The sequence below is a fragment of the Sceloporus undulatus genome, chromosome 5, assembly GCF_019175285.1.
Source record: "Sceloporus undulatus isolate JIND9_A2432 ecotype Alabama chromosome 5, SceUnd_v1.1, whole genome shotgun sequence".
NCBI lineage: Eukaryota > Metazoa > Chordata > Lepidosauria > Squamata > Phrynosomatidae > Sceloporus > Sceloporus undulatus.
Window position 1 is genome coordinate 60909867 of NC_056526.1, and position 21464 is coordinate 60931330.

General features: G+C 39.2%; 1 protein-coding gene across 1 annotated transcript in view; it reads right to left on the reverse strand.

The window, feature by feature from the left end:
- The window catches only part of SLC16A7 (solute carrier family 16 member 7), a 127133-nt gene that overhangs the window by 102499 nt on the left and 3170 nt on the right, over positions 1–21464 (reverse strand). The window lies entirely within an intron of this gene.

A 21464-nucleotide genomic window follows, 5' to 3' on the forward strand; every position in this document is an offset into this window, starting at 1 on the left:
CTTCCATAATTCTTTGTGCTGGAAAACAGAAACCTTGCAGTGAACTCTACTATTGCTCATTGCAATGACATGAACTTGAACTGGCTTATATTTTTGGGGCTGAGATAGGTGAACTTGGAAAAAAAATCAGCTTCCTTGAAAAACATTCTATATTGTGTGCCAACATCTAGAATACACATGATGGGCAGAAGAAAAAAAACTTGAGTTGGTTCACAATGTAACAACTAGGATGCATATTACACTGAACACTTATGAATACAGCATAAATGTATTCAGCATAAATCCACATTCACAAACCATAATATCATTTCATTTCCCTTTCCTGAGCTGATCATACGCTTACAATTTGCAATACTGCTTTCTCTTGCAACTGTTTCAGCCTAGAGAGGTTCAAAATAAACATGCTCTCCCTAACAAGGGAAATGAGCAATAAGGATAAGACTGGCACAGGCAGTAAAACTTTTGGTCTTCCAATCTGGGTGGATTCATGACAGGCTAGTTCTTGTAAAGTCAGAATCTTGGCAATTGCTTGGGCTTAGAGGAACAGTGCAAGCTGAATCTTTGGCTAAGTAATCTGTCATCTGAGGACAATGAAGCTGGGGAAAAAACCCAGGCACACCATGCTGATTGTAATTTAGGCTGAAATCCTTCCTAACTCTGGGTATGTACAATATATTTGGTATTATGCACTCAATCTTATAGGAACAGTATATGCTGAGTTATACTAGGCAACAAGAATTACAGTTTCCATAAGAAGATCTTTTTATGCATGTTACATAATCTTAGTTATGTTATAATCTTCTGAAATAACTTCAGGCAACTTGGCATGTATAGGCTAGGTACTCTGATGAGGTTGGTGTGGGCAGAAGAAAAGAACTGATTCATTTGTGCAGTGGATACAATAGCCTTTGTGAAGAACTAACATTGTGTCACTAATTATAAAGTCCAACAGGCTTGTCTTGGTTCAGACTTCCAAATCAGTACAGTAAGCAAAGAAAAGAACAGACCTATAAAAGTATAGGGAGGTATCTGATAAAACCAAGCAAAGGCTGGACATGGAAGTGAGAAAGGAAGACACCTATAAATATGGACTTTGCACATCCATACAAAAGACTCTAGATCATGGTGAATGGCTTGGTCATACTTCATGTTAGGAAATGCTACCAGAATTAAATAAAAAATGAACTGATATGCATTTGTTCCTGGAGGTGACTTCAACGATCAGTGATGAAAATATGCTACACAATTTTCACAGAATTCATATTCAAGTATGGACATTTTATAGAATTCTTCCCATAGAATCTGGGTAGAAAATGGAGGAGAGTCTTACCACTGGAGTGGGAAAAAAAGCTTGCACTAGAAATTAGAAAAAATATGACTGGGAAAATTTGCAACAGGAATGGGAATTAGGTGGCCCTTCAGATGTTGGACTGCAACTCCTGCAAGCACTAGCAAGCATAATTCTTGATGCAGAATACTGAGAGCTGAAGTCCAATAACATCTGAAGGACCCTACAATTTCCACTCAATTTACAACTATCCATTTCACATTATTTCTTCAAAAAGGGGAGACCTTTTCGTGAACAAATAACTTTTAATGAATTATTTACACAGTTCTAACAAAAAGAGCTGAAGATTTATTAGCTTAGATAACAACTGCAATGCCAGCATTGAGTAATAAAGACCTGACAAGGGCGTCAGCATGTTCAATAACAGCATACTTGAATAAGCTAAGTAGGACAAAGGTTAAATCCAAAAGACAGAGAACATTTCTTTTCTTTTTTTAGTGTTATGTGATCATAAAATGGATCTCTTGGAAACATCCAGTGTGATAATAATAATTGTTATAAAAGCACATAATTGTTAGGGGTGGAGAGAACTATCAAAGGAATTCATGTCAGAAAGAACACAAAATCATATGGGGTTCTTTACTTAGATAAGGGACACCTTCCTTAATAGTTTTCCTTTATAAAAGCCATTCCCAAACCCTAGTTATGCAAAGTCCTGTTTATCACCTAAGCTTTGTCCCAGTTTAAACAAGTGATATACCAGGGATCATGTTTCAGCCTAATGTCCCTGAAGTCATCGAGGATGTAGACAACAGTTATTTCAGGAATCTAAATGCACAAGATTGCAAGCCATGGCTTTCCAGTACAAATGTGTCAGGCATCTATAGCTTCTTCAACATAGCATAAAAACTTTCTTAAATTATTGCAAACTAGGAAAATACAAGTTGGACAACTTTCAATTATAGTGTTAGAAACATGGACCCAAAGGCCTGGATGTTTTGAAAGAATCAGCACAATCAGCAACATAGAGCTCAGTTGAGTCAAAGCAAAGTCATGGTAACCTTCATTGCCACTAAATTAGCCAGACATCATCTGTGTTATGACTGAAGTTTACATGACAAACAAAAAGCCAATGAAAAAGGAGTTACAGCAACCTCTGTGGTTTGGTTCCCAGAAATCCCCTCCCCACTGAATGCCAAAATCCATGGATGTTCCAGCCCCATTATATATAATGGCATAGTAAAATGATGTCCTTTATATAAAATGGCAAAATGAAAGTTTCCTTTTTGGAATTAAAAAAATAAAACAAGCCTTGGGTGGATGTCGGTATGGAAAGCCATCTGTATATGTAATCAATAAAACATTTCTATGCACACTATGGCATATGTTGCCAGGGAAGAGACTGACACACATATAAACAGACATGGAAGGAATTAATTAAAGATTGGCCTTCATTCATACAGGATTGAATGAACCTGTCTTTATTTGATCCTCCTCATAATCAGCCAACTCTTCTGTATATTTGTTCTTAGCTGACTTCATTCCTAGTTCTCCCCTATGCACCAGAATGCTGCCAGATCAGGGCACATATAGCATGTAAGCCACCATGAAGAAGCAAAAAAGATTTGTGTACAGATGGATCTGCATATTCATTCAATACTTATCATAGACATTTCCTAATCCCCTAAACCCATCCCACCTTAGAGAACTGTGAAGTGCCTCATCACGATGTAGGGGGCTACCCACCCAATGGCTTGTGGAAAGATTGTTCTCTGTTTCAAAGGCTGTCACATGACTTTTCCAGAATGCTGTTTTCCTGGACTCATAGGCTGAAAGATATGTCAGTATTTTTAGAAGTTATTTTTCCCTTTAGTCTTTCCCTCCTTATAACCATCCTCTGTTCCTTTTCCAATGACCCACCTCCTGCATGTCAGTGTTTGTCTGTTTACAAAAGAAGTGTTTTTTTCACAATGTTCCCTTCCTGAATCTCTCCTCACCTCCCTTTCTAGCATAACCATCCCATTTCTCATCCATTACCTTCTCTGCAAGCTAAAGAAGCCTGTGGAAACATATCAGTTGGACAAGCTACTTATGATCTCAAATTAGAAGTGTGGTGCAATATCATCATAAGACAAGAAAAATGTCAGTGTGTGAATGGCTTTTGATCTCTGTCTCACACACACATTAACAAATTCATTCTGTCAATTATGTCCATGGGAAATGGAACATATGTTTAGCACATACTGCACATATCGTCTCCAGGATGTTTTGAAGCAAAGTCTATTCACTACTCTATATCTGGATGATGGCTAACAGATTGAAGCTAAATGCAGACAGAAGTGCTTCTGGTCAGTTGGAAGGTGGATCATGAAATAGAGATTCACCTTGTGCTCGATGAGGTTACACCCTTCTTGATCATGCAGGTTTGCAGCTTGGGTGTTCTCATGGATTCAACCCTGAGACTGGAAGCTCAGGTCTCTGTGGTAACCAGGTGTTAAGGCTTGTGCACAAGCTGCACCCATTCCTAGAGATGTTGGATCTGGCCAATATCTTTAAAGCCCTATATGGCTCAGGTCCATATTATTCTCCTATATGAGCCTGCCTATGTTTTGATATGCCTTCCCTTTGTCCCAACAGGTCCCTTTGTCCCTTACAGGTACATCTGGTAGGAACATGGAGAGTGCCTTCTCAGTGGCTGTGACCAGGCTCTGGAACTCTCTTCTAGGAGAGGATAGACTGGCACCCTCCTTGTTATCTTTCTCCAGGCAGGTTAAGATATTTTATTTCAGCAGGTCTTTGAAAACCGACATTTCCTTATTAAAGGGGACTGGGCCTTGCAGATTTTTGCTGCATTATTTATCTGTGTTTTATTTGTTTTTTTAATAGCTATGTTTTAACAGGTTTTAATTTTATGTATAATTTAATAATATTTTGACAGTGTGTTTTTAATTTTTTTTAAAAAAAAACATTGTAAGCCACTTTTTGAGTCCCATACTGGGAAAAAGCTGGAATCTCAATACCACCTACTACAACAACAGTAGGATGTATCTTGTTCAGAAACTTTTTTGTATACTGAGGTTTCTTTGAATTTCAGGTATAATTTTTTAATTGTATTCACCGAAAGATCAGCTACTGAATGTGAACCACTGTATAACTTTGGAAAATTAAATTGTGATTAAAAACTTCTTGATCAATCCAAGGTACGACCAGTTAACAGAGTAGTGTATTTTATTTTCCACATTTCCTTAAATAACCCAAAGCAGCAGGTGCCCTGTTAAAACAAAAGCAAGCCCCTTCTTGGCACATATCAAATAATCCTAATCATCACCAAGTGATTATTGGTGATGATAAGGAACATTCATGGATTTATGCATTCATCCATGTCACTTTAGTCTGACCTATGCAAATGTTATTTCTCCATACAGTATTTCTTAGTTTTAACTATGGTTCAGCATTACCTCTAAACCAGCATAATCATAGCTACCTCTGCTCATAGTTAAGATGCTAAACTAGACCTTAACAGCAGTTTTTGATTTTAGTCTTTGATATAGAAGCTAACTATGGTTAACAGGAACTGTGGTTACACATGGTTAAAAGCTCAACAATGGCAAGATTAACACTGCAGAAAATCAGCAGGCCATTGGGGCACTTCTAGCAGTCAAATCATAGTTCAACCAGCAGGCAGCATAATGTCTGAACTGGTCCTTTGCCACTAAACTACATCAGGTACAGGCTCCCCAGAAGTGATTGAAAGTAATAATAAAGAAACATACAAATAAATGTGATTTGAAAACTTCTTTCCTACTATGAAGGTGCAACCCCATTTCTTTTCTCTCTCTTTCACCTTCCATCTTTCTACTTTTGTCATGTTCTACTTCTAACAAAAAAAGTTACCTCAGTGGATAAATTCCCTGACCCAGGAGCTCACTAATCTATAAAAAGAAGAGAGGAAGATAACAAAGACATTTGAAAGAATCCCATTTGTCTTCTGGAGACGGAACATTTTCTCAGGGCTTCCTTCTAGCCAAGGATGTAGACAGTCCATTTCTCTCCACCACAGGATGCAAATAAACATTGGTGCAGGTGAGGAAATAAATAGATGGAATCGCCTGTCAGAGTCAAAAGAGCAAAATTGTATCGCCCTTGGTGGCAGAGTTCAACCAAACACAAGAAGTTCCATCCACAGCAGGGCTCAGCTAAGCAATCTGGATCCACCCTTTTAGCAAAACAAATACAAACAATTCCTTTCTCCATAGGTTGTTACAGGAGGAGGGGGCACAAAAGGTTAATGAACCTAGCAGGAGTCAACTAACACAATTGAAGTTATGCATTCAAGCAGTGGGAGAAACGAGAAGTACCGGTTGTCTAGTTCTAACAAAACATAGCTCTTTCTCTTTACATCTGAAGAATAATAAGAATCCTTACTTAGAGGAAACCCACCCATCTCCATCACAACCTCTTGTGCAACTCTAGCTAAAAGCTTTCATGTGACAACAAAGCCAGGAAATAAGTCAGGGTCTTTTTCATCTAATTTAACTTTAACTCTCCCCTCCCCCAGAAATGCTACAGATAATATATATGAGGTATTTGTTCTTGTTCTTTCTCTATTTGCTCACACACACACACCCCTTACTACTAGAAAACCTGTGAATCCTTATAAGATAACCTATTTTGATATGGTTTTGCCATGTTTGTGTGCTCTGGGAACCAGAATAGTGGTTTGACTGTTAATACTGGAACCATGTTTCAAATCCCCACTCAGCTAGGGAAACCCACTGGGGGACCCTAGGCAAGTCACATTTTTTCAGTCTCAGAGCCAAACTGCTTTGGAACAAATCTTGTCAAGGAAACCCCATGATAGGTTCGCCTTAGGGTTGTCATAAGTTGGAAACAATTTGAAGGCACACAGCAATGTGCTCTGGATATGACATTAAAAAGTGACTGTGAATTCCAAGTCTTGAATTATCATCAGATGTAAAGGTACTGCATTTACCTCTTCCTTGCCTTATGCAAAATGTACTCTATGGTCTGTACACTCATGGGAAAATTCTCCTCCATTTTATTACTAGATAAGATTTTATATAAGTTAAGTGGCTCTATCTTCTCATACAAATATTTGCTTGTTCCATTTCTTCCTGTAAAACACTCAGTGCGTAAACTATTGCAGGGATGCAAGGATTAAGAAGAAAGCCTTTAATCTGTCACCACTGATTATCAGTTATAGGATTACTGAAATACTGCTTCGGTGTTAAGCAACACTTTAAGACTGTAACAGATCCTAAATTCACCTTCTGCAGATAATGTGTCTCCTCGTAAAGATCTCCAATCTGTATTTGATAAGGATTCCCATCTCTTCTATAAATCAGTTGTTCATATTTCCTAAAATAGCTAATATTTCAAATAAGCCTATTTTTATCAGAAGGCCCATAATGGACATTTTTATCACTTAACAGAAACCCTAGGAATAACATACCTCAGTAGTATTACTATTCAGTTGTATAGTTTGACCCCAACTATGGTAAAAAAAAAAAAAAAAAACCCTGCAAAAATAATCCAGACTGCTTTAACTGCTGTGACTCAGTGCTAGGGAATTCTGGGAATTGTAGTTTATTGTGGCACCAGAGCTCTCTGACAGAGAAAGCTAATTATCTCACAAAACCACAGTTCCCAGAATTCCCCAGCATCGAGCCAGGACAGTTCAAGTGGTCTCAAACTGAATTATTTTTGCAGTGTGTTTTGGACCATAGTTTCAACTGTGTACCTTTTTAAATATTTCAAGATAAAATTTGAATAAGATAGCTGATCCAAGGTGTAATTAGTAAGTTTATCGCACGGGGCTTGCGGAACGGGGCGGAACAGAAGGGAATGGGAATGGGGTGGAACAGGGAAAAACACATATTATTGAATGGGAGAACATCGCCGATGCTGCTGGGAGTCTCCAATCCATTCCTCATCTGTCCCACAGCAGCCAATTTTGAAGAACTGTTGGGGAATGGATGGATGGGGAATGGAATGGGGACTCCCAGCGGCATTGGCGGTGTTCTCTCATGTGATAATATGCATTTTCCCCTTTCCACCCTGTTCCCATTTCCTTCCATTCTGCCCTGCTCCCGTTCCCCAAACCTCTTTGATAAACTTATGTATTTGGAAGCAAATCTATTGGAAACAAATAGATACAACAGTTCTTTGATAACCTGAGAATCTACTGTTAGCCTTCAATCTGATTTTTACCTCATATAACCATGCTATTTAAATTCCATAAAAATGGAATCTGTGTCTGCAAATGACAAAATTGCAATCTACCTCCTAAATCTGTTAAACTACTGATTGAAAATGCCAGCCAAGCTTGCTGTCCCCTACACTGTCACATAGGGTTTTCCCTGTCCCTTTGACTTTCAGTGCACTTGCTCTGTCAGATTTCAAATGACTGAAATGTACAATATCTTTTTCTACTTTTGTTTCCTTTCTCCTCCCTGTAGTTTTCCTCCCTATTTGCAATAACTATAAATTCTCCCCACGTATATTGTATGTTCTTCTCTCTTTTGTAAATTCCTCTTTTCTTTCTCCTTTCAGATGTTTCTGCTTTGTTCTTCCTTAATGTACTCATTCATTTGTTCCTTAACTCATTCCAACTGACAATCAAATTAAATGATTGGTGCCACCATTTTGAAAGAGCCAAGTGTCAGCTTTTAAACAATTTCCTAAGAGTCTGGCAGAAGGAACAGCATAGGGGAAATGAGGACAGGAAATCAACTAGGACACAAACTATTCTGTTTTCATTTTCATGGAACAGCAACATATCTGAACTGATTGCTTACAATGATTAGAATTATAGAACCTGGTCCCATACAACATTTGTATATACCAAGTCCAAAATGGTTTGTGAAAATAAATTAATATCATATCAATGTCCCATGCCCAATATATTACAAGAACCTTGTCATGAACAGAGTACAGTTATTAGGAACAAGCATGTTTATCAGTGATATTTTATCTCTCATCCATAAATAGAACTGCAGCCCATTTCCCACATATCCCTAGGGATAGACAAATCTGTCAATTTCACCCACTCCCGCATTCGAATATTTCAAATCTTGGTAAATTCTTATTTTAAAAATGAACTGAAATATTACTAAAGGTGACAAGACCATTAGAAAAATAGAGTGAGAAAAAACAAGTGCCTATATTGTATTTTACAGGCTTAGTTATATCAGTATAACTGAAATTTCAAACATAACTTAGATGAAATGGAGAATGTAGGTATTAAGTATCAATTCTGTGTAACTCAATATATTTCCATTTTTAGAGAGACATGCTTTTTAAAGATAAAATATCTATATTGTACAATGATACTTAAATATTACATCATAGCTAAGAGCAGAAAAAATATGACTGTATCCAGACTTTCTGACTATTGGAAACAGAAGAATCAACCATCTCCATTATGTACTTAATTTAAATTTGAGTAAGTAATTAATTATGGAGTATATTTGTGATGTATAAATATGTGTTTAATCTTAATAACTTAGTGTTTTGGTTTATAGCTGTGTTTGTGTTGCAAAAGGTAAAAATAAGTGAATTACCAAAAATATTTGAAGGGATTTTTTTTTTGGGGGGGGGGGAGTGCCAGAGTCTTACTAATAAGAAAAGGGGAAAAAAACAATAATACAAGATGAATGTATAACTAGTAATTCATGCTTGTATTGCCAGAAGACATCCAAAGCTACCTGCTGTTTTACCTGTTAAGCCAAATAATTTGTTCCACTAAAATTTAATACTATCACAGTAATTAAATATCCCCATAAAACTATAAACTAGATAAGAGCAGCTTCCATTGTTTAAAAAAAATAATGCAGCAGAGACATGGAAAAAAATTGTCATTTTCCCTCTCATTACATAACTAATTTTCCAACTTATGAAGGATAAACCTAAAAGTTGAAAGCAGATACATTCAGCTGAACTGCATCAATGTGAATTGGTGTAATGTTTTATGAGATATTTGGATATTTATTACAAAAGCACTAGATAAGTCAGATTATAAAACTAGCACATGACATAACCATTAAAATAAGTGAATCCTAGCTACAAATGTACAGCATCTAGCTTTCTACAGCATCTAACACAGTTGCACATTAAGTATTTTGATTTTATAACTGTTGTGTATAATACTAATTTAACTAAAATATTTCACGGTGAATATCTACATCTTAAGTGGGCACTTTGTTTTTACTTTCAATAAAGAGCTGCATTATTGAGATGTTTGACTCTACCAAATTACTTACCTGTACCTTATTGCTGGGTGTAATTTTTTTTAAATTACAGTCATTTTTGACCTCATAAATCATTGATATGAAGTTTGGTAAGAAAATATACTGAATATGTACATAATGATTTTCTAGAAAGCTGACTCTTTCCTTGTATAAGGAGCACCATACTATATGTTTCCACCTGTGACACTACAGTACTTTCTTTGCATATGACTTTAGTTCAAAATAGAATATAAAATACAGGCAAAAAATAAAGAGCAGATATTGGCAGTGCCACCAGCTTACTAATTAATAGAGAATGTAATTCACTAATTACTGTCCTTAATTTATTGGGGTAAGCTTGTGGAACAGTTAAAGGAGATGAGTTAGATGTCATAAGGTATGTAACTGAATTAAAATAAAAAGGAAGGAAGGAAGGACAGACGGACGGACGGACGGACGGACAGACAGGCAAAAATGACAGATAAAGGATTATCATCATAACATGAGGATGTATTGAGTGCTCTCCACATGTGGAAATGACTGTCTGAAAGGAACAGCATCCTCTAGATATGGAGCTTTTCCATGCAGCCATGAATGCTGAGAAACATTATCCTTTTCCAAATGTTGTTCTCACACATGAATGTCAACCTTCCCTTGACCCTCTGTATATGAACTATTATAGGCCAGTATCCCACCTACTATTTCTAAGCAAAGTGATCGAGAGGGCAGTTGCCCTTCAGCTCCAGGTTGTCTTGGATGAAACCGATTGTCTACATCCATTTCAAACCAGCTTAAGAACAGGATATGGAGTTGAGACGGCCATGGTTGCCTTGGCTGATGACCTTCACCTGGGCATTGACAGGGGAAGCGTGACCCTGTTGATGCTATTAGACATCTCAGCGACTTTTGACACAGTTGATCATGATCTCCTCTTGGAGTGCCTGAGAGAGTTCGGAATTGGAGGCACTGCACTGCAATGGTTCCATTCCTTCTTTTCAGGCGGGTTCCAGAGGGTGATGCTTGGGGGCAGTCGCTCTACAAAAAAGGAGCTTAATCATGACGTCCTTTAAGGCACCATCCTGTCCCCAATGCTATTTAATATATATATATGAAGCTGCTGGAAGAAATCATTCAGAGACATGGGCAGGGTGTTATCAGTATGCTGATGACACCCAGATATATTTCTCCATGTCTCGGTCTACAGCTTTGACTTCAGAAGGCATCTCTCCTCTCAATGAATATCTTAAAGCGGTAATGGACTGGATGAGGAAAAACAGACTAAAACTGAATCCAGACAAAACAGAGGTACTCACAGTAGGGACCCCTAATCCAGGTATTGTGACACAACCAGATGGGGTCATACTCTCCTCAAAGGACTGTGTTCGCAGTCTGGGGGTGCTCTTAGACTCGTCACTCCAGATAACAAATCAGGTAAATGCAATGGTCAGGAGTGCTTGCTATCAGTTTTGGCTGATACACCAGCTGTGTCCTTTCCTGGAAACGTGGGGCCTTGAAACTGTGGTACATGCGCTGGTAACCTCACGACTCGATTTCTGCAATGCACTCTACATGGGGCTACTCTTGTGCTTAATTCAGAAACTTCAATTAGTTCAGAACATGGCAGCCAGGTTGGTCACTGGAAAAACCAGAAGCGATCACATAACACCTGTCTTAAAATCACTCCACTGGCTGCCACAAGGTGTTGGTCATGACCTTTAAAGCCCTAAATGGCTTGGGTCCAACCTATCTTCAGGATCGCCTCCTTCTGTATAATCCATCCCATGCACTCAGGTCCTCTGGGAGGAATTTATTGCAGCCTATAAGAACTAGGCTGACAGCAACCATCTAGAGAACCTTTTTTGTCAACTGCTCCCAGATTATGGAACAGCCTGCCAGAGGAGATCCATCATATTACCAGCATAGACAGCTTCAAAAAGGCTGTCAAGATGGATCTCTTTTGGCAGGCCTTTCCTGCATAGAAAACTCAGCCACCAATCTGAATTTACCACTCCTCTGAACTCGCTATAGCTTATTCGCTGATTTGTTATTTTAATTGTATGTTTCAAATCATTAATTGTTTAATTGATATTTTAGGGAAGATTGGGACATGGGATTACATGTAATTTTTAACTTCTAAGCTGCCTCAATTGTCATTGACAGAGAGGCGGGATATAAATAAAAGTTATTATTATTATTATTATTATTATTATAAAATGTATTTATATCCCATCCTTCTACAAGATGCAATCGGGTGGATTACAAAGATTAAAAAATATATATTCCAAAACCCTCAATCCCCTCTCTTAAAATACTATTAAATTTATTATTATGTCATGACAGAGGAAAGGAGAGCTACAGTGCTTTTCCCACTTTAGCTCAATAGGCTTGAATTCAAAGGAAAAGTCATGTTAGTCTGGATCAGTATGCAAAGAGTTATTGTAAGCTTTGAAAATAAGTGAGAGAAAGAAGTTTGTCATCAAATGCATGGAGTGTCTGACTTCACTCCATGCCTCTGATAAGGTAGACTAAGGCCCAAAGCAGATGGGCCAAATACAGTATCTTCCAGGTGCTTTGGGGACATGGTGCTGAAATGATGCAACCCCCTCCTCCCCAAAGCAGTCAGAAGATGCTCTGAGATCAGCTAACATGGCCTGAAGCCAGCCCAAAAAGGGAGCAGCTAAAAGCCGCTCCTGCTGGCAGCCTATTCAGGACCACAGCAGTGGCTGGCTTTGGGACCATGGCATCCGGTTGCCATAGTCCCGGAGTGATCACAGCCACAGATGCTGCAGATCGCTCCATTTGGCCCACCTGCTTCATCCCTCAGTCTTTGAAAGCTTATGCTACAAACGTCTTTCTCCCAGCTAGTTCTCCAAGGTGCTACAATATTTGTTTTTGCAATCTGAATGGACTAGACACCCTGAAAGACCAGAATACCCTGCAAACCACCAGGAAGTGTATAAAACTCATTTTTCAGATCTGTCTGACCCACCAAGAGCCAGAAGGACCCAAAAATGACCCTTGCAGTATGTCCCTGGGCTATGGTCATATAGATCTGGTCTTCATCAATGGCATACAGGTGACTGAATTCAGGACAACTAAACTTTCTTACCTCTCCTCCCACTGTAATCCTCCACATCCTCCCACCCTGTTTTCAGACAAGCTAATGAAGGATGTCTAGAGATAAGGCAACAACTGCACTGGCAATCCCCCTCCCTGTTAAAACATGATGCTTATCTCTTAACATCTTCTGACTTTGAAATAAGGCAGACCACAACAGTAAAGAAATGATTTTTGCAAATCCCATTGGTATAAACCTCCATAAAATACTGAAGTGGGTATAATTCCTTTGCTCAACACAACTCAACTAGGTTTACTGCCAAGAAACTAAAAAAATATATGTGGCTCTATTCATTAAAAAAGATATGGAAAGGAAGAAGTGGAAAGGATCTAAAGCAAGTACCTCAATACCTGATTAAGGTGTTTTTTTAAAATAACAGTTGAACCAGCTTTCAACAAGTGACCCCAAGTTCAACAGGTGCATAGACAGGACATGAAACCAGTTCATCTAGGCACTTGCATGCACACATTAATTCTTCCAGCACACTCATATTCTGTCTTATGTGAACAAGAACATATATATTATATACAGTAGCCCTCCGTTTTCATGGGGTATCCATTCTGGACACACAGACACCCCATGAAAACAGAAAATCCATTGGCTTGAATGGTAGCACGCAGGCACACCCCATTTTGTCCCTCTCTGTTTGCCACCTATGAATGGGTGAGGGATGCAGATTCGAAGTCCGCAAAAATGGAGGGGCGAATGTATTTGTATTTGCATTAATAATGCATTAATATCAAAAAATTTCAAGTCTGTAAAATTTGAGCATGTGTCTGAGCTTTGATGGTGACAATATTATATAAATGTCCAATTAGATAGTACAGAAATGCACACATGGCGGGATAACAAAGCACAGATGATCATGCTTAGCCTGATATTCAGATCTGATCTGATTAAGACTTTAACCACATGTTACCCCTCTTTTGGGGTGTCACCCAGTGCAGGATGAACTCCCTAAAAACCCCTCTAATGACATCACTATCACCACTTTGTCTGTCCCTTCAATAAATTTTAAATTTGCAGCTGGATAAGTTCTCTTGAATGAGCTGTTCATTCAAATATCCTTTTCCCTGCTCATTTACCAAGAGTGGTATAAAAAAAGAAGTCAAAATTATTAATGCCTACACGATTAATGGGCATTCACATAGAAGATAAATGGAAGCCATAGTATAATAATGTCTCTTCAAGAAAGAAAAGAAGGGGAGGGGAGGATGATTCTCCCTGTCTTCATATATTCTAGACCCTAGAAAACAAGGAAGCCAAACTAGATTGCTTGCTCTGCACAGCACTCAAACAGCAACCCAATAGCACTGAGGTGGTGGCAATGATGACACTTTCTAGAAAGTTCATCACAATCCTATGCATAGTAGGGAATGCAGAAACAGTAGGAAAGCAGAACAGGATATTTCTGATGCTGATAGATGGGACTGGGCACAGCAAAGTGAGACTGAGCAGCTGGGTAAGTGTCATCTGCTTTAAGTTGGAAGAACATCACAGCCATGCATACAGCCCAACATAGTGATCTCCAAATCTCTCCCCCCACCTCTTTCAATCTCTCTCACCCAACTCTTTCTCCAAAGTGAAAGATGAGGCAAGAAGTGTCATTCATCTATCTAAATCACTAAATGGCATATGTTGCTATTCAGTAGCCAGAAAACAAGGTCAGAAATAAGTCAGAAAACAAATGTAAAAACATTCTAAAAGACAATGCATTTTGTTAGAGGAAAGAAGTAAATCTTTGAAACAAAACACTTTCTGCTTTTTCCATATTGCACAGTAGAGTCTAGATGGCAAGTATCTTACAATTGCCTGAGTATACCAAATCCCACATCAAATGAGGTTCAGATGCATTCAAGTCCTACAATTCTATTCCTAAAGAGTACTATCCAACATTAGTGACCCTTCTTAGGTAGTAGTAATAAGAAAAGGTCAGAAACATGTATTTGGCTGGTTACCTAGAACAGAACTTTTACCTCGATAAATAAGAAAGCATTTGTTGGGAAAGGAAGCCCTTATAAAGAGTGATTTTTGGCTAAACTGCAAAACCAATTGGCTGGATGTAGTGACCTGAAAGGTTAACAGATAAGACCAGAATAGCAACATAAATGACTCAATTCACCCAACTTTTTTCTATGGGGGAGGGGGGGAATCCTAATATGCTCTGCTCTTTCCTTTCTAGAACTAACTTCTTTACAGACAGATGAGTTATGAGAAAAATCAAAGATTAGAAATAGATTTTAGAGCAAAATGTAATTGTCTAACTTTAGGCTGTAGATCTGCTGGTGGGACAAAGAAGTATCTGCTGGCTGTATCTACACTTAGATTAGAGATGGGCAATTTATGGTTAATCAAATGTTGTTAGGTAGAAGATCCCACAAGCTGCCGTCCTACAAGATCTGGAAGGCTACAAATTGCTCACTTTCACTTTCTGCCATGTGGAAGCAAAGCACCACCCTTGATATTGTGGCACAATAGGTGTGGCTCTCATTGTTCTAGAAGAAGATGGTGGCAACCATATCTCCCTCCCCATGGCAGGTAAAGAGTTATCCATCTCCCATAGAAGAAAAGAAGAGGAAGAAGAAGAGGAAAATGTGGTGGTTATAGCTCCTGTGTTTTGGCAACCTAGGAACGCAGGATGTTAGCCGTACTATGGAAAGTTAGCTAGTCCCTAAGTGGGGATTTCTTAGTCACTCTTCCTAGACAACTCGGTTATGAGGACCCCTCATAGAATTTAGGAAATACAGCATCCCCTCCCCTGAAGTGACTTCCTCACTCTGCCTCACAACAAGGCCTAAGACCTTTAATAGAATTAGATGCATATTTGCAAACATCTCTGCTACAATTATTAACATGTGCAAAATTTATCTTTATTTTTCTTTGGGCTTCCAAGTTTACTTCTAATAATTATTTAAACACAAACATGGCTCATTCTGGCTCACAGATCTTTATGAAGAAAAAAAAACAATCTGTAAGGCTGAATATTTTGAAAAGGTCTGCTTTTTAGAAAGTAACAAATTCTGAACAGAAACTCTGGATAAAAAGAAAACTCTGAATAGAAACTCTAGCCCTGGTACTTGAATTAAAGTGAGGCATTTGGGGCTTTCCCTGTTGACTGTGTGCCTGAAACTTGACATTAAAGGAAATTCTGAGCAGCCATTCAGGTCTTATGCAATTCATGTTGCTATAAACAGACACTAGAAATATATTCAAACTCTACATGGAAAAAAAGAGATAGTTCTGTTGATATACCTAATGCTTCATTGTGCATCATTCAATCCATTCATTTTCCATGGGACTTTATCAGGAGACGAGAGGACACTCATTTTCACTAACAAAACTGTTAATGCAACCATCCTTAGTAGTTAGGATAGTAGTTAATAGGAGCTCTGGTGATGCAGTGGTTAAATGCTTATACTGCAGCCACTCACTCACAAACCATAAGGTGGCAAGTTCAACACCAGCCATGGACTCTGGCTTGACTCAGGCTTGCACCCTTCCAAGGTCACTAAAATAAGTAACCAGCATGTTGGGGGCAATTAGCTTAGTTTTAAAACACTTAGAGACTGCTTAGATGGTATGAAGCTGCTATTACTATTGCTAGTTAATGTTTAGTATTTGAGGTAACAGCAGACATGCCCAAGTGACAGAGAGGGCACCAGTGTTAACACATGCTGCCTCTCCCTCTATGTAATGATTAAAAGACACAAATTTCATGATCCTCAGTAGAAGCAAGAAGAAGGAGAAAGATTAAGAGAACAGGAAGAGAGGGTAGGGGAAAGGTTGCATGCATGCTGGACACCAAAAAAACTCTGGCCTTCTATACAAGGAAATGTGTTTTACAGGGAAATCCCCAATACCGAAAGCTTATTATCCAGGGTCAAAGATAAAAGAAAAGGCAATACTGTATCAAGTTTAAGTGGGGGGGGGGTTACAAAAAGCTGCTGGAAGTTACATTCTGGAAGACCATATGATTCCAACTCCTGATTTAGGGCAAAATGCACAATGTGTGAAAGTGATACACCAATGTACTAACAAATTATTATTAGTGGTGGGATACAGACCGCCCAAAAAGGGCGGTATATCCGTGCCTTGTTTTTCTGAACAAGGGAGCTGCAGCAGACAAACGGTGCGGCTCCCTCACGCAGCAAAAAGAACCCACAAAAAGCAGGTTCTTATTGTGGCACGATTATGGCATCAATGGCGCACTCACAGCATCATAATGGTGCCACAACGTGCGGACGCTAAATGTCCATCACATCAAAATGGTGGCGCCCATCTGTACAGGGCGCTGCCATTTTGACTCCCTTGTCATGTGCAAGGGGCGAGGGGCGTCTGCAAGCGCTGCCTGTCTGGCCGCCATGGTGCTTGTATCCCAATTATTATTTGCCTTTCTCCCAATACAGGGACTCAAGGAGGCAAACAGCAGATTTAAAATAATACAATTTTAAATCAGTACAATATCAAAATGTATAAATATAAAAAATTTAAAAACAATTAAACTATTTAAAAAGTTAAAACAGTTATGAATTAAAATAAAATATGTTAAAAATACAAAGTCTTGCGATGAAATTATTTGCCCACAAACTACACACACATATTCACAATGACTGAGCAAATATTAGTGTACAGTCGCCCCTTCAAGTCCACGGACTTGAAATCCGCAGACTTGAAAATCTGTGAAGGGTGACCACCATTAACCCCAATGGGGCACATGTCCATGGCATGTGCCCCGTATGCACGCACCCCATTCAAGCCTATGGGGCTTATGTGCAAGTTTTGGAACTCATAGGGTGGTCTGGAACAGATCCCCCATGAGTTCCAAGGGACGGCTGTACATTATATATGATTATTCATGAGTTACTTTAATCACCCTAGCATCTATGATGATTAGTCATATTTTTTTTGCTACAATACTAATACAGTTTTCTGTGTCTAAGTAGGAGTTCTAAACAGTGGCCTAAATATTTCACTCACTCAATTAAAAATCACCCTGGGTTGGCCCAACATATTTTTTGCTTGAGGCAAATGACAAGATGGCACTTCTCCTCATTTCATGTATGAAGGCCAATTATAGTGACTACTGAATCCACACTTCAGTACTAGTGATGGGACAACACTCTCCACCACATCTGAGGTAAGCAGGGAAACTTGGGAGACCTGCTTTCTGCCTGACTCTGTCATTAGAATCATAGAATCATAGAACTGGAAGAGACCACAAGGGCCACCCAGGCCAACCCCATTCTGCCATGCAGGGATTCACAATCAAACCACCTCCGGCAGACAGCTATCCAACTTTTGTTTAAAAACCTTCAAAGAAGGAGACTCTACCACACTTCGAGGGAGTGTGTTGAACAGCTCATACTGTCAGGAAGGACTTCTTAATGTTGAGGTGGAATCTCTTTTCATGTAGTTTGAATCCATTGCTCTGACCTAGTCTCTGGAGCAGCAAAAAATAAAAATAAAAAAGCTTGCTCCATCCTCAATATGACACCCCTTCACATATTTAAACAGGCTTCTCATATCACCTCTGAACCTTCTCTTCTCCAGGCTAAACCTACCCAACTCCCTAAGTCTCTCTTTATAGGGCATAGTTTCCAGACCAGACCAGGGACGTAGCTAGGATTTTAGGAAGGGGGGGGGGTCCAGACTAAGTGCCACCATTATAATGGGGCTTGAGTGCGGCGGCGCAGCAGCACACACCATTCATTTTTCTAATGGAAGGGGGGGGCCGAACCCCCAAACCCCCCCCCCTGGCTACATCCCTGACCAGACCATTCACCATTCTGGTTGCCTTCCTCTGGACATGCTCAACTTGTCAACACCAATTGATAGGGTAAGCCCTGACAAAGGTGATTTCAATGAAACTATTTCACTTTCACATGGACAATATTAGGCCTGGAAGCCTCAAGCATAAAGAACATGACAGTGTCTTTAACAACCTAATACAAAACAAATGTTGAGATTTACAACATTTGAAGTGCTGAAATGCCAACAAAAAACTAACATCAGAAAAGATCTGGGATCAGTTATGCCTACCATTCTATACTTTGCATTTTCCAGAATTATGGATTGCACAGGTTCATGTGAACAACTGAGCATAATGAAGAGTATTAAAAACTTAGAGCTGCCATCTCTGCTTCTTCCTCTAATCTTTCATTACTACCTTGGGCAATTTTCCACATTTGGCTTCTTGCTAAAGCTTAGTGTCTTGTGTGCTTACAGTAATAAGCTGTACATTTTCAAACTGTTGGGATATGAGCCCAAGTGCACTTTGGCAGCAAATCATAAACCTTTCGGTCAAAAGAATAATATGAGTTGAGATTCAACATTGCTTCTTTGGGACTGTTCAGAATTAAATGAACAAGATTGAGAAATGGAATATACATGGATGTTGTAACACTGGCACTGGACTGGAGCAAAAGCAAAGGTTCTTTTAAAAGGCTCATGATAATTCAGATTTTTTTTTAAAAAAATGGTTTATAAAAGATGTTCAGGATTCATTGCACCCCAATTGTGAATGACCTCCCAAACATTATGTATTTATTTATTTATTTATTTATAAAATTGCTAGTTCACCCTGAATCAACAGAGCTTAGGGCAAGATATAATTAAAATAGGTGGTGGAAAATAACAGTATAAACTTCTAAGTTGAAGCAATTTTCATTTTTTTTAAACAGTGGAAAAAACAACCAGATGAAGAATGAAACCAGGGTCTCTCTATGCAAATAGCCAGAAAGCCTTCATTGCTGTGGAACGCCTGCCCAGATGGAAGCCTAACTGGTCCCAAACCTAGTCTCATTTCAACACAAAATCAAAGCGTTTGGGGCCCAGTCATCATGACCTGATCATTTATGTTTCCATTTTGGCATACACTGCATATATTATTTTGGATAATTTTAAACTGCTTTATGGTGCTTTATACCTGAATGGTTTAAAATTGTCCAGTATTCCTTTACTGCCTGTATTCTGTCCTGAGATCTTTGGCTACAGGGCAGGAGACAAATGTTAAGATAAATCAAGATGTATCCGCTCAGAGGTAAGGCCTATCCTGTCCATGTATGTACAGGTTTGCAGCCTGGAGTGCTGTTCCACAAGAGCAGTGGATTTTGAATAGTGGAGCAAGACCTTCACAGTGAAAACTGTTCAAGGGGGCACAAGAACTGGAGGCCCTGATACCCCCTCCTCCTCCTCTTCCCTAACTTTTTTTTGTGTAAAATTTATGCATGCATTAAGTTAAAGATTGCATTTAGTTAAATAAAACTTCTAATTTGAGCAATGTTATTTCCTTATCAAATATCAAATATGCATATGCATGAAGATGGGCGTGAGAATCTAAACAAACACAGTATTTTTATTCATTTACTGCATGGAGTTCAGAAACATGTGGCAAGGTTAAAAAGTTTCTGTACCACTGCACAAGAGCTTATGCTATCACTAGGATATGGTTTGCATGTTAGACCCCAAAAACCAGGGTTCGATTTCCTGCTCAGCCATGAAACCCACTGGATGAGCTTGGGCAACTCTCAGCTTCTGGGGAAGGCAATGGCAAACCACTCTGAACAAATCTTGCCATAGGGTTATGATAAATCAGAAACAACTTGGAGGCACAAAACAGTTTGAAACTCTTAGACAGAGAACTCTTGTGCCTTAGCAAATGAGAAATTGAGGATTTTGTAAGATGCAGCTATGGCAATTAAAATGGCGTCATGGTGTGCAGTGTAAAAGGGCACTTAATGTGCTGGAGTGCTTTTATTCTCCATGTTTAAATAATTGTTTTACATTATTTCAGTTCTGTTGTCAGTTTAGTACTATCAGAACCTTAGCCTTTTGTAGATGTGTAGCTGCATTATGATCTTACTTTAGGGTCACCATAAGTGGGAAATGACTTGAAGGCACCCAACAACAACAACAACAACAACAACAACAACGATGCTAGAATGGCAGCCATGGCTCAGGAAACCTCCAGGTAGCAAATCTGATTCTTCCAGTACAGTGGGCCCTTGATATTTTCTGGGTTTTAGTTCCCCTGTGGATACCAAAATCCATGGATGCTCAAGTTATATACAACGTGGCACAGTGCTTTGAGTGTTGGATTGTGACTCTGATGACCAGGGCTCAATTCCTAGCACAGCCATAAAAACCCACTGGGTGATCCTGGACAAGTTACACTCTCTCAGCCTCAGGGGAAGGTAATGGCAAACCTAATCTTGCCAAGAAAATCCCAGGATAGATTTGCCTTAGGGTTGCCATAAGTCAGAAACAACCTGAAGCCACACAACAGCAACAACAACCACAAAGGGAACCAAACCATTTCGGTCCACCTAGGTTTGCTCCCGTGACATATTCACTGACTTCTTGACATTAACAGTAATACCATCAAGCTTCCCCCCCCCCATCTCCCCTCAATCCACCCCGTAGTGCGGCTAAAGGGTCTTCTCCTCCTCCTGCTCCCACCACACCACGCCGCCCCTTCAGAGGAGGCTTCTCTGCCAGTGCCAGCAGGCATACCCTTTAAATCTGTGAGATGTTTGCTTTTTCCGTTGTTTCATTAAAAAGGGCCGCTAAGAAATTGGCTGAATGGAGGCAAATGGAGGAGAAGGAAAAGGCCACTGCTCTACAGGAGAGGATATTTTTTTAAAAAAATAACAACAACAACAAAGTGGGGACATGTTATAGAGGAAAGAAGTGATATGATAGCGCTGTTTAAGTATGGGGTGTCACATTGAGGAGGGAGCAAACTTGTTTTCTGCTGCTCCAGAGACTAGAACACAGAACAGTGGATTCAGGCTACAGGAAAAGAGATTCC